This window comes from Zea mays, chromosome 9, assembly GCF_902167145.1.
Source record: "Zea mays cultivar B73 chromosome 9, Zm-B73-REFERENCE-NAM-5.0, whole genome shotgun sequence".
NCBI lineage: Eukaryota > Viridiplantae > Streptophyta > Magnoliopsida > Poales > Poaceae > Zea > Zea mays.
In genome coordinates, this window is record NC_050104.1 from 125,306,462 (window position 1) to 125,318,089 (window position 11,628).

The 11,628-nt window shown below is 50.8% G+C and overlaps 1 pseudogene; it reads right to left on the reverse strand.

Moving 5' to 3' along the window:
- Positions 1–9,693: 9,693 nt before the first annotated feature.
- Positions 9,694–10,680, reverse strand: LOC103640261 (chaperone protein dnaJ A7A, chloroplastic-like; annotated as a pseudogene).
- Positions 10,681–11,628: the final 948 nt, after the last annotated feature.

Here is an 11,628-nt window from a genome sequence, read left to right on the forward strand (position 1 = left end):
GTAAACGGCAAGGCCGACCGAGCCGAGGGACTCCTACGCCTTCGGGATACGGATACCTCACTCATCACCTTCCGCAATAAGTAACTCTCGCTCGGATAAACAATTCTGTTACCGACGAACAAGTCCTGATACTCGAAACAAGGGGAAAAGAAACGCAGCTTTACAACACGACGACGGTATGTTTGGGCCTCGGTGGCCGCAAAAAAAACATACGCACACTACAGATAAACTGTTCCTACAGGTTCAGACATCAATAGGGGGAGCAGCAGCACCCTCGGCATCGACTCCACCTTCGGCGGAATCCGACCCAGCCTCGGACGGCGACACGGTTGGAGGATCTCCACCTCGAAGGAAGATGTCAGCATCGCGCCTGAGCCATCGCCGCCAGGGTCTCCTCCAGGAACCCGGCCCAAGCAGACGGCTGGATCGGCCATCCCGAAGCCTCAGCCAGCTGTCCCCTGAGGACATCAGCCCGGCTCATGGCCTCGGCAGCCCGACTCCAGGGTTGGTCCCACCAGTGGACGACCTGGCCAGGTTCCAGTCGCCGCTGCTACGCCTCCTCGGCCTGGGAAGTCACCTGCTCCTGGGCCGATGAAGTCTTCTTTTCGAGCCAACTCCGCCTCTGTCCATGCTGACACCGCTTCCTCCGGCTCCGGCTCATCGCAGAGCGGCCGAGGGTTTCTTTAACTGAGCAAGAGAAGCCTCAGGCGGCAAGGCCGACCAAGCTGAGGGACTCCTACGTCTCCGGGATACGGATACCTCACTCGTCACCTTCCGCACGAGGCAACTCACACTTGGTTAAGTGGTTCAGCTAGCCGACAGGCGAGTCCTAGTGCTCGAAATAAGGAAAAAACATGGCTTTACGCCCAATTACATCGATATTCAGGCCCCGACAACCAAAATGAACAGACACCGGCACTCAAGGTGCCATTACAAACGGAACTCCAGTTCCACTCCCGCGGGTATGAACAACCTCCACATCGGAGAGCCTGCGGGACGACAAACTCCGGGTGACTCGCCGGCGACCTCTGCAGCAGTAGCGACGGACCCAGGACGGACGCTACCACTAGAAGGCTCTCGTTCACGTCCCCTCGCGGGGGACGAGAACCAGATATTAAAGCCAAAGAGCCAGAGGTCGATCCGCGGGTGGCGCTGACGGTCTCGTCGGCGAAGAAGCTTTCTCCAGCTGCCACCACCTCAGCACCGACGATGACGTCCACCTGCCCACCAACACCGCACCAACGGGCGCCGGCCGCCCCAAAGCGCACCGGTAGGTCCTCACTCTCGTCCTCGCCACAAAAACGAGAATGGGACCGTCCCAGAACACGAGTACCGCCCTCGCGGCGTACGACGTGTAGGGAGACCCCCCGGTGCGGCTGGCCACCATCGCCCGGACAAAGGACGGAATGTTGCACCCTGGCTGGGCAGCAACAGTTCGCCTTCCCCGGCATGGCTGGAGGGCGCCTCCTCCGCAGAGCTGGAGGATGGTTTCCACCCCCAGAATCTGGAGGAAGAAGCGGGACGCCGGCCCACGCGAAGGCAGGCCCCGGCTCAGCCCGGCCTCCGCCCTAGCAAGGATGATGAAGATCCTTGAAGCTGAGGGCGGGGCAGAGGCCGCAGCCCAGCTTGCTTCTCCCCACCATCAAACTGGTGGTCACCGTCTTGGGTGACCATCGGCAAGGGGATGCAGTCGGGCTGCCTGATGAAAATCCTTGAAGCCAAGCGATGGCTGAAAGGTACCAACTTCCACGAAGTTGCGTTCCTCCAATGATAGCAAGACGAAAGCAACACGGGCGCTCCCCATCCGGGGGTTCGGAAGGTGGAAGGACGCGATGCATGAGGGGAGTGCGAAGGCATGGCTGTCATCCAAGGGGGTCGCCCCCCTTTTTAAAGGCGACTCTCCCCACTTGCGTCCTCAGCCGTCGTGGACTGAGTCTTCACCAACACTCTCCAAGGTCCTCCCCCTGCGACAGGGGGCTGGGTCCCACGCGTCATGCAAGCTGGCCCAGGACAGAAGAAGCCAAACCGCCACGCGCGGAGCGCGTAACTGCCGGCGGTTACAAGCGCTCCTCCACTTTCGCCCAGACCAGCGGGTGAAAGGGCGGACCGCCATGCAGGCGGCATGCAACCGCACCAAGGGGCGCACCCTTTCGACTTCGACGCGTCCAGCATGGAGGCCCAGGCCCACACGTCATGTAACCAGCGCGCCGGTTACTACGTGCGAAAAACTGCACCGGCACTTGCGCCAGTACCGCGCCTTCTCGACTGCGGAACCGGTGCCGTGACTCGAGGCAACCCCGCGCATGGCCCAACAGTGCCAACCAGGCGCATCGGCCATGGGTCAGTCCACCGCGGGAGAAGGCGCGACGGTCGATATGGCCAAAAGTAGGCCGGCAATGATGGCGGCGGCAGGCGGGCGGAAGCAGCGGTCAAGTCGTCTGCAGGCTCACGTCCCCTCCTGGGACAGCGAGAGAACCCTCTCCCACGGCGTGAAGACGACGCGCCCGTGTTCCGTTCCTCGAACGGCTCGCGCACGCACAACGGCTACCCCGCCAACCACTCATCCCGTCGCATTAACTCTGCGGCAGGGCAGGCGACACCTTTGGCAGGCGAAGCGGGCGACGCTTCACCTCCACCATAATGACCGCGTCAAAAAAGGTACGCCACGTCGTTCAATTTCGTATCCTTTTCCTCTTCCCCTTTCTCTCTCTTGCTACAGGGACCGGGAAAGGGGATACTCCGAAAGGGATCCTTCTCCACGAAGGAAGCGGGCCCCGAGCCCTCCTACTGATCAGAGGTTCGAAGGCCGGCCCCTCGGAAGGGTTTGACAGCCGCCTCAGAGCACTCGGGCTCCGCGCCCACTACTGGTCAGGGGTTCGAAGGCTAGCCCCTCGGAAGGGTTCGACAGCCGCCTCAGGCCACTCGGGCTCCGCGCCCACTACTAATCAGGGGTTCGTAGGCTGGCCCTCGAAGGGTTCGACAGCCGCCTCAGAGCACGCAGAGCGAGGGATGACTCTGGGTACGTCCGATACATGGCCGAGGCTCGGGCTATGCTCCCGAGGTACCCTAGGACATTTCCGAGACCAGCAGGAGCGATTCTATAACAGAATCCCATCACAGGGAGGCATTGAGCCCTCAGACCCTATCAAACGGGACCGGGTCCGGCAAATCACCTGCAGGTACTTTTGGAGTGCGCCTCTGGGCCACTAGCCGACCCTTATCGAACGGGACACAGGCGTCCACTCGGATCACCCGTTAGCAACTCACTGGAGACACCATGTTCGGCGCCCTCCGAGGGCAACATGGCGCTCTCCCCCCTCCTCCTTGCGGAAAGGCGACGAAGGGGCGTATGATAAAAGCCGAGTCAGTCCTTGACCGTCCTCTCGCTCTGTGCAGAGGCTCGGGGGCTGCTCTCGCAAACCCGGCTCCGGCCAAACCATTGACAGCGTCAACATACCAGCCCGAGAACTTGGAACCTGACTATGCACCCGGGCAACGACCAGTTCGCATGAGGGAACAACCAGACCGGCTGAGGCATCACGAAACGCGCTAAGACCTCGGAGGAGTCAAACCACTCCTCCGAGGCCTCGGGGGCTACACCCGGCGGGTGCGCTCGTGCGCACCCTCCTGAACGAAATGCAACCGAGAAAGGCTGGTCCCCTTGCCAAAAAGTGCGACAAAAGCCTCCAAGCGAGTAATAACACTCCCTTCGAGGCTCGGGGGCTACTGTCGGGGACCATAATTAGGGGTACCCCCAAGACTCCTAATCTCAACTGGTAACCCCCATCAGCACAAAGCTGCAAAGGTCTGATGGGCGCGATTCCGGTCAAGGCTCCATCAACTCAAGGGACACAATCTCGTCTCGCCCGAGCCCAGCCTCGGGTAGGAACAGTAGACCAAGGCAGATTCACGCCTCGCCCGAGGGTCTCCTCAAGCAACGGGCGCACCTTCGACTCGCCTGAGGCCCAGCTCGGGCAGGCTTCGCGGAGAAGCAACCTTGGCCAGATCGCCACGCCAACCGACCGTATCGCAGGAGCAATTAATGCAAGGATCGCCTGACACCTTATCCTAACGCATGCACCTCAGTCGATAAGGCCGCAGTGACCGTAGTCACTTCGCCGCTCCACTGACTGACCTGACAGGAAAACAGCGTCGCCTGCCCTGCTCCGACTGCTGTGCTACTCGCCAGAGTGAGGCCGATAGCAGCTAAGTCCAGCCTCGGGCGCCATAGGAAGCTCCGCCTCGCCCGACCCCAGGGCTCGGACTCAGCCTCGACCTCGGAAGACGGACTCCGCCTCGCCCGACCCCAGGGCTCGGACTCAACCTCGACCTCGGAAGACGGACTCCGCCTCGCCCAACCCCAGGGCTCGGACTCAGCCTCGACTCCGGAAGACGGTCTCCGCCTCGCCCGACCCCAGGGCTCGGACTCAGCCTCGACCTCGGAGGAGTCACCGCCTCGCCCGACCTCGGGCTCGGACTGACCACGTCACAGGGGGGGGCCATCATTACCCTACCCCTAGCTAGCTCAGGCTACGGGGAACAAGACCGGCGTCCCATCTGGCTCGCCCCGGTAAAACAAGTAATGATGGCACCCCGCGTGCTCCATGATGATGGCGGTTCTCAGCCCCTTACGGAAGCAAGGAGACGTCAGCAAGGATCCGACAGTCTCGACAGCTGTGCTTCCACAGGGCTCAAGCGCTCCTCCGACGGCCACCACATCAGATGAACAGGGCAGCAACACCTCTCTGACAGCCACGACGGCATGTACATAGGGCTCTGGCTCCCCTTTGCTAGACACGTTAGCACATTGTTACACCCCCCATTGTACACCTGGGCCCTCTCCTTACATCTATAAAAGAAAGGTCCAGGGCTCTCGTACGAGAAGGTGGCCGCGCGGGAGAACAGGTCGACGCACAAGGCTCTCGCTCTCTCTCTCTCTCTCGCGAACGCTTGTAACCCCCTACTGCAAGCGCATCCGCCCTGGGCGCAGGACAACACGAGGCCGCGGTTTCCCCTTACTGTTTTCCCCCCTTGTGTTCCGTCTCGCGCCGACCCATCTGGGCTGTAACACGCAGCGACAATTTACTCGTCGGTCCAGGGACCCCCCGGGGTCGAAACGCCGACAAGTAGCAGGGACGTCGAGGCCGGGCGGTGGGGCCGGGAGGGGACGGTGCGGCAGACCGGGACAGAGGCGAGCGTGGCGGCGCGGAGATGGGGTAGGCACGACGTCGACAGAGAGAAAGAGAGGTTGAGAAGAGAAAAGGAAGAAGAATAAGTCGGCATGTTGTTTAAAACCCCCTGCACTGTCGGAAATAACACGTTATTTTCGGCGGTCGAACCCTGGCCGCCGAAAATAACGGTGGCCACCGAAAATGTTGTACAGTGCTGTTGTGATTGATCCTTGTTTTTGGAAAAAGAGATGCAATAATGGGGTTTGGTATAACTTAAGCTAGAGTTTGTGATATGTTGTTTGCCACAAACTATGTGTAGCAACTCAGATTACGTCGTTAACTCGTCGTCAACCTTAGGTTAGCACAGGGTACGTTCTCCTTTAGGGCTTGTTCGTTTCGCCGTTAATCCATGTGGATTGGGTGGTATTGAGTCGGTTTAATTCCATAGCAAGTCAAAATACATCTCAATCCATCCCAATACACACCAATACACATGGAATTGAAATAACCGAACAAGGCCTTAGTCATAACTTTTCGCAAACTTGAACCAATCAAGTATAACCACCAGGCCAATATAAGGAGAGTAGTTAAATGCAAGGTCGGCATGGAACAGAAAACACAGCCTGGTCAGACCTCAGCACAATTAAACTGCACAAATCGACAAAAAAAAAAATCGTGCGTCTGAATATATAGGAAATAATGGCTAGACGGCTGGCTGAACCACCTCGCTTAATTATATGATGATAGTACTAACTAGCCACACATGTTGCGTTAGAGCAAGTAGGTAACGTAGATTGGCAGTAAAATAGGCCATATGAGATTTAATGTGACGTGTAAGAAATGAATAGAGAAGAGAATATAGAAAAGAAGTGGTTGCTAACTATTAGACCGTGCGTCCGTGCCCAACAACTTATACATATGGTTATCTAAGCATTATTTTACACAGTTTTATATTGTAGACTATATTGTTTGTAGAGTTGAATTTGAATATAGAGATGTGGATGGTTAAGCTGTTGGAAATAGACTTAGCCATTTATAAACGAACTTATAGACTTTAAGGTGTGTTTGGTTACAATGACAGGACGGGATGAGATAGGACGATCCTTCAAATAAGGTTGTTTGATTCAGGATTAAGGGTTGGGATAGAATTATTCCAGTGTTGTCTTCAGTTGTTCCTCAAAATTGGAGGGATGAGAGAGGACGCCGGAGGACGGCCCCTAGGTGTCCCGCAAAGACAGCTTGTGAGAGCTAAGTGATAGACTAAATATTAAATGTAGCATTTTAGTGTTATTATATAACTAAATTTTTATCTAACTATATATGACATGACAGTATTATAAAAATCCGTTATACACTGCCATAAAACCTATTATAGACTATATTATTAACCTTGCTTGCTCTATATGATGTTTCCTTCAAATTTTTTATTTGTCATATTTTATTGTAAAAATGATATAAGGCGACAAATTTTAAGACGGGTAGTAGTTCTGTCCACATCTAAAGCGAGCGCGCGGGATCCAGATTAGGTACTTTTTTCTTTCTTCGGTGTTAGGGGCCACTAGTCAGTGCCTCGGCTTTAGTCTCACATCGGCTAGCCAAGTGGGTCGTAGGCAGCTTAAAAGGGAGAGTCCCCCTCCTCTCATCAACCTGACTTTTGGGATGTGAGTGGTGGGCTCTCTTGGGTAGGCTAGCCCACGAGCACATAAACGCCCGAAGCTGTCGAGTGTGGGCTGGGCCGGAGGTTAAATTACACTAGTCGGTTGCCCGTGCGTTGCGACGGCTTACAACAATACTCACGTAAACTATCGATCAAAAAAAATTCAAGATTTTTTATTGATTGTCTCCGCTCTCTGTATAATATATTTTTTGACTAGGTATGTGCCCGTGCGTTGCGACGGCGTATAAATTATTCGATAACTGTTAGTGCATAACGATCACATGAAAATGAACAACATATATATCATCAACCTCAAAATCTCACAAATTCACACTAATAATATGTAAAGTGTGCGCAACTCAAATGGGGACAATTTGTTTCCTAATATGCCGCCAATATTTACAACTAACAATGGCTGCATCTGAGCACTTGCACGCGAGCTCATACTTGCAACTCGCAAGTCTTTCAGAAACCCTATTGTGGTGACCATGAAATAATTTTTTTTACAAAAGAAAGCACACCAACTTTAGTTGGTTGTTGTGCTATCGACTTAGTTGGCTATTGTGCTACCTGAAGCTAGGAGTATTGCAATTCAGACTGATTATCCAACCAAAATGATTAAATGAAGGACCTACTAATTTTTCACTAACCAATGCACACTCATAACCTTAACCATGGGCAAAGTATTTAACAGAAACAATGATGCCTAAAAATATTAGAGCACAATATACCATACTTAGAATTGGACATGTACCATGATTATTGAGTATTTTCCTAGCATCCTCTGCGCCTGCAAAATAAGCAATTGCCAGCTACATTAAAGTGTTTAATCTGATTAGAGAGCAACTTATTTAGAATCAGGATCAAATTCACCAGATAGAAGGTAGTAGAGTGGAACCATAAAAAATATGCCCCCACCAACTTCTGACGGGGGCGCTCTGGTCTGGCAAATCATGCCCCTGAAAACCTCGCCTCCAGGAAATGAGTACAGCAGCAGGCGGAAAAAGAAGTGCAGAAGGTTATTTGCTAGAGTAAGGACGACCAGGTTCTTCAGTGTGATAGCCTGAAATAAGGATGATCTACTTCCAAGAATTCGGGGGGAGGAACCATCCCCACTGCAGTCATGGCAGCTTCAGACAATAATGGATGGTACTTTGTAGGGACATGCTACGATTATTTGATGCCTTTCCGCGCCCTGTAAAATGCCAACAATGTTGGTTTCGGTCAAGGGGCTTAAAAAGAAGGAAAATACGCCTTGTGTTCACTGCTTCAGTTCATGCGAGATGAAAAATGGCCACGCCTGTCGAGTTATATTATTATTAACCAACAATAATGTATTATGCATACGACGTTCCTGCTACTCAAAGCTGCAATACAGACAAACATGATAGGTTGAGCTATGACACTTTATGTATACGGTTTCTAGTTTTCAGTTGAAAACAGAAACTATGGGCAGACAGTCAGGTCCAAGGCCCCCCCTCTTTGGTGTGGCTCCTGGGTGCAACGGCTCCTCAACTACAGCAGCACTGTAGCAGGAGTGGAAGGAGCCCTATGAAAACCAGACCCGCTGGCTCCTTCCTATGGTTCATTTTAGACCAGTAGGAGCCAGAGCTAGAGCTTTAGTGCTCCGTTTTAGTAGAGCACTTTTTCCCCATTACAGTTCATTTTAGAGAAGGTCACTGAAGTCCTTTCTTAAGGTTAATCACAATAGCAGGTCAAATATATCCTCACTTAGCCAACCCTCCCCCCAAAAAGATTCTGTTAGCATGTCAAACTCAAGCTTAATTTCAACCCAAAAAAACAATCCCAACAGCTTGCGCATAACAAGTAGGGTCTTCGAAAAAGGATAAACTGAGGCAATCCTTTCCTGGGAAATACGGAGGCTGCTTCAAACCCGCAACATGGTGATTCAGTGAGATAACCCCCACCATTGTACCTGCCCCTTCTCAAGCTTAATTTTGCTGCTGAATAAAAACCGAGCACACCAATCCCTTCCTTGAGGTGCATGCAATAGCATGTTCAAATAGCCAACGGTGACTTGACTCCAGGATCAATATTTTGAGGACAACAATGGGGTACAATTCCCGGTAGCTTTATATACTATCAATTATGTAGATAAATTTCAGGAATACAGAGCGTAGTAAGTAAAGCACAATACCTTAAGGCAGAGACTATATGTAGCAAGTAAATCGTATGTTATAACAAGCCTATATGTAGGATAATTTGACTATTTAAATGCTTAGCTTTGCATCATAATAAAGTCTCACCTTCCAAGCTTTCCAGAAATAATATGGGGCAACCAAAAATAATATGTTGTTGTGCCAGATATCCTGTGCTAGCGCTAGTGTCACATCAGATACGTCCGAGTTATACTACGAATTTAATTGAATATAGCTTATCCTATCCAGTGTCATGTCCAGTGGACACACATGACACAGCTTCATATCAACAGCAGCCTAGAGCAAAACGCACCTGCTCTACGAGAGGCAGCTTCAAATCAACAGCTGCCGAAGGGAGAGAAAAAACGTAGTGTCTGCATAACGTATTTGAAGAGCAAACCAATAAACCCCAAATGCATCACAAACAATAAAACTACAGTTAACATTTCCATGGTACAGCTTACAGATTCCATGAATGCATGGTGCAGCATTTGTGAAAGAAATGTCAAGTCCAAACCTGATTCCACCATCATATATTTTGCCTAAGGCTTTCAAGAATACAAAAGTCGTATAACAACAAAGAAAAGGCTAATAAAGTCGCCAGTGCATATGCTAAGCTATTGCAAAAACGTCCAGTTCACTGACTCAACTTTAATAGCTTAAAAACGAGGTTACAGATGTGGAACGACACATTTTTGCTCCAGCCCTTGCTATATGTAGTTCGTAGAAGAGTTTATCACTACCAACTCTTTCCATCCAATCATCACTGCAGTTTGCATCAAAATTGCCTACCACACAAGCACGTTGTCCTACGAAGCCTTGTGCGACAATCATCTCCTGCTATTGGTTGTTTGAGCCTTGTTCAGGTTTGCAAGCTCCTCAAATAGCTTCTTCTCATCGCTGCTCAGACGCTTCGGAATCTCAACCTGGACACGCACCAGCTGGTCTCCATGGGCAATTGATTTCCCGAGAAGCGGGACACCTTTCTTGGACATCACCAGAGCTGTGCCTGGCTGAGTCCCTGAGGGTATCTTAAGGTCAACTGTTCCGTCAACAGTGGGGATTTTGACGGTTGTCCCAAGGATTGCATCAATGTAAGAAACCTTGCATGTGTAGAGAATGTTTGTCCCATCTCGCTTAAGAATAGGATCAGAGAGAACATCAATGAAGACATAAAGGTCCCAGGAGGGCCTCCTCTCCTACCAGCATTACCCTCAAACCAGACCCTCAGCCTGCTTCCAGAATCCACTCCAGCAGGAACCTTTAGGCTGATCCTCTTTGTCCTTCGCACCCGGCCATCACCCCCACAGGTGTTGCAAGGAGTGGAGAATTCGCCGGTGGCACCACAAGTATTGCAGGTGGAGACTTGCTGGAATATTCCAAGCAGTGTTCTTGTGGAGGAGACTACCTGGCCCTGAGCTCCACAAGTTTTACATGTCGTTGCCTTTGTACCTGGCTTGGCACCACTTCCATCGCAGGTGTTACAGCCTTCCAATCTGGTTATCTCAATCTCCTTCTCCACACCAAACACAGCTTCCTTGAAATTGAGTACCAGATTGTAGCTCTCATCATCACCTTGCATTGGTCTGTTCCGAGCAGCACGGCCACCCCCCATTCCACCCATTTCACCAAACCCTTCAAACAGGGACTCAAAGAGATCAAACGGGTTTGAGTAATCCTGTAGGAAACCAAATTGATATGATTAGAACAATTCAATGATCCCGCTGACCAAACTTCGAACAATTCAGTAATCCATGATACACCTAGAATGTTTTCCAGTAAGTAAAATATATCGTCGTTTTGGCTTTGGACTGGTGTGCCAATGCCAGATGTTCTTCAGATTCAAGTGCCAGCTATTCAACAAGCAAAATTGGATGACAGAATCTCATATGCATTGGAAACAAATTGGTTTCTAATGAACAGGAGGGGCTTTTCTCTGGTAGTTGTAGCAGTTAGGATCGACACATTTTTTATTTGAGATTCCCTTCGCAACTGCAAAAGTCAATGTACCTAGGAATACATCTACCATCCAGAGCAGCTTATGCAGATGTTGTAGTTTCAGCATCAGAAAATTGAACTAATGCCTACAACAAGATTAAAAAAGCATAACCTTTAATAAAAGCATGAGCCTGGGCAAAGAAAAAAATAGAGAAATCATGACAGTGTTATCAATAAAATACATTACTGCTATGGATGACAAATGAGATATGTGATAGAATAAGTAAAACCATCTCCTGATAACCAGATGCTTTCTCAAATGTACCAAATGGAGGGAGATGCTTATCAAACCTGAATGTCCCTTACACTGTAAGCTCTCCTCACCCCAAACGTTGCCTCAAAGTCCACCCCTTGGAAGTCTAGAAAGTTTGGCCTGACAGGTCCATTCATCCAATCTACTGAGTTGAGACATCTATAGAAGCCTGGGCACGATAGGCTGTCGTCGCGTTTGGATCCAAATGGTGGAAAACTCCGCTGCCTCCCCAAAACAATCAATACTTTCTTATGCATTCAAGAAAAATATATTTATTACTCACCATTATGCAATCTCCATTTTCTGTCCAAGATTCATTCACATCTGTAGGATTAGCTTCCGAGAACTCTTAAAAAGGTCGTAAACTCCTGAAATAAAAGCAACATTAGC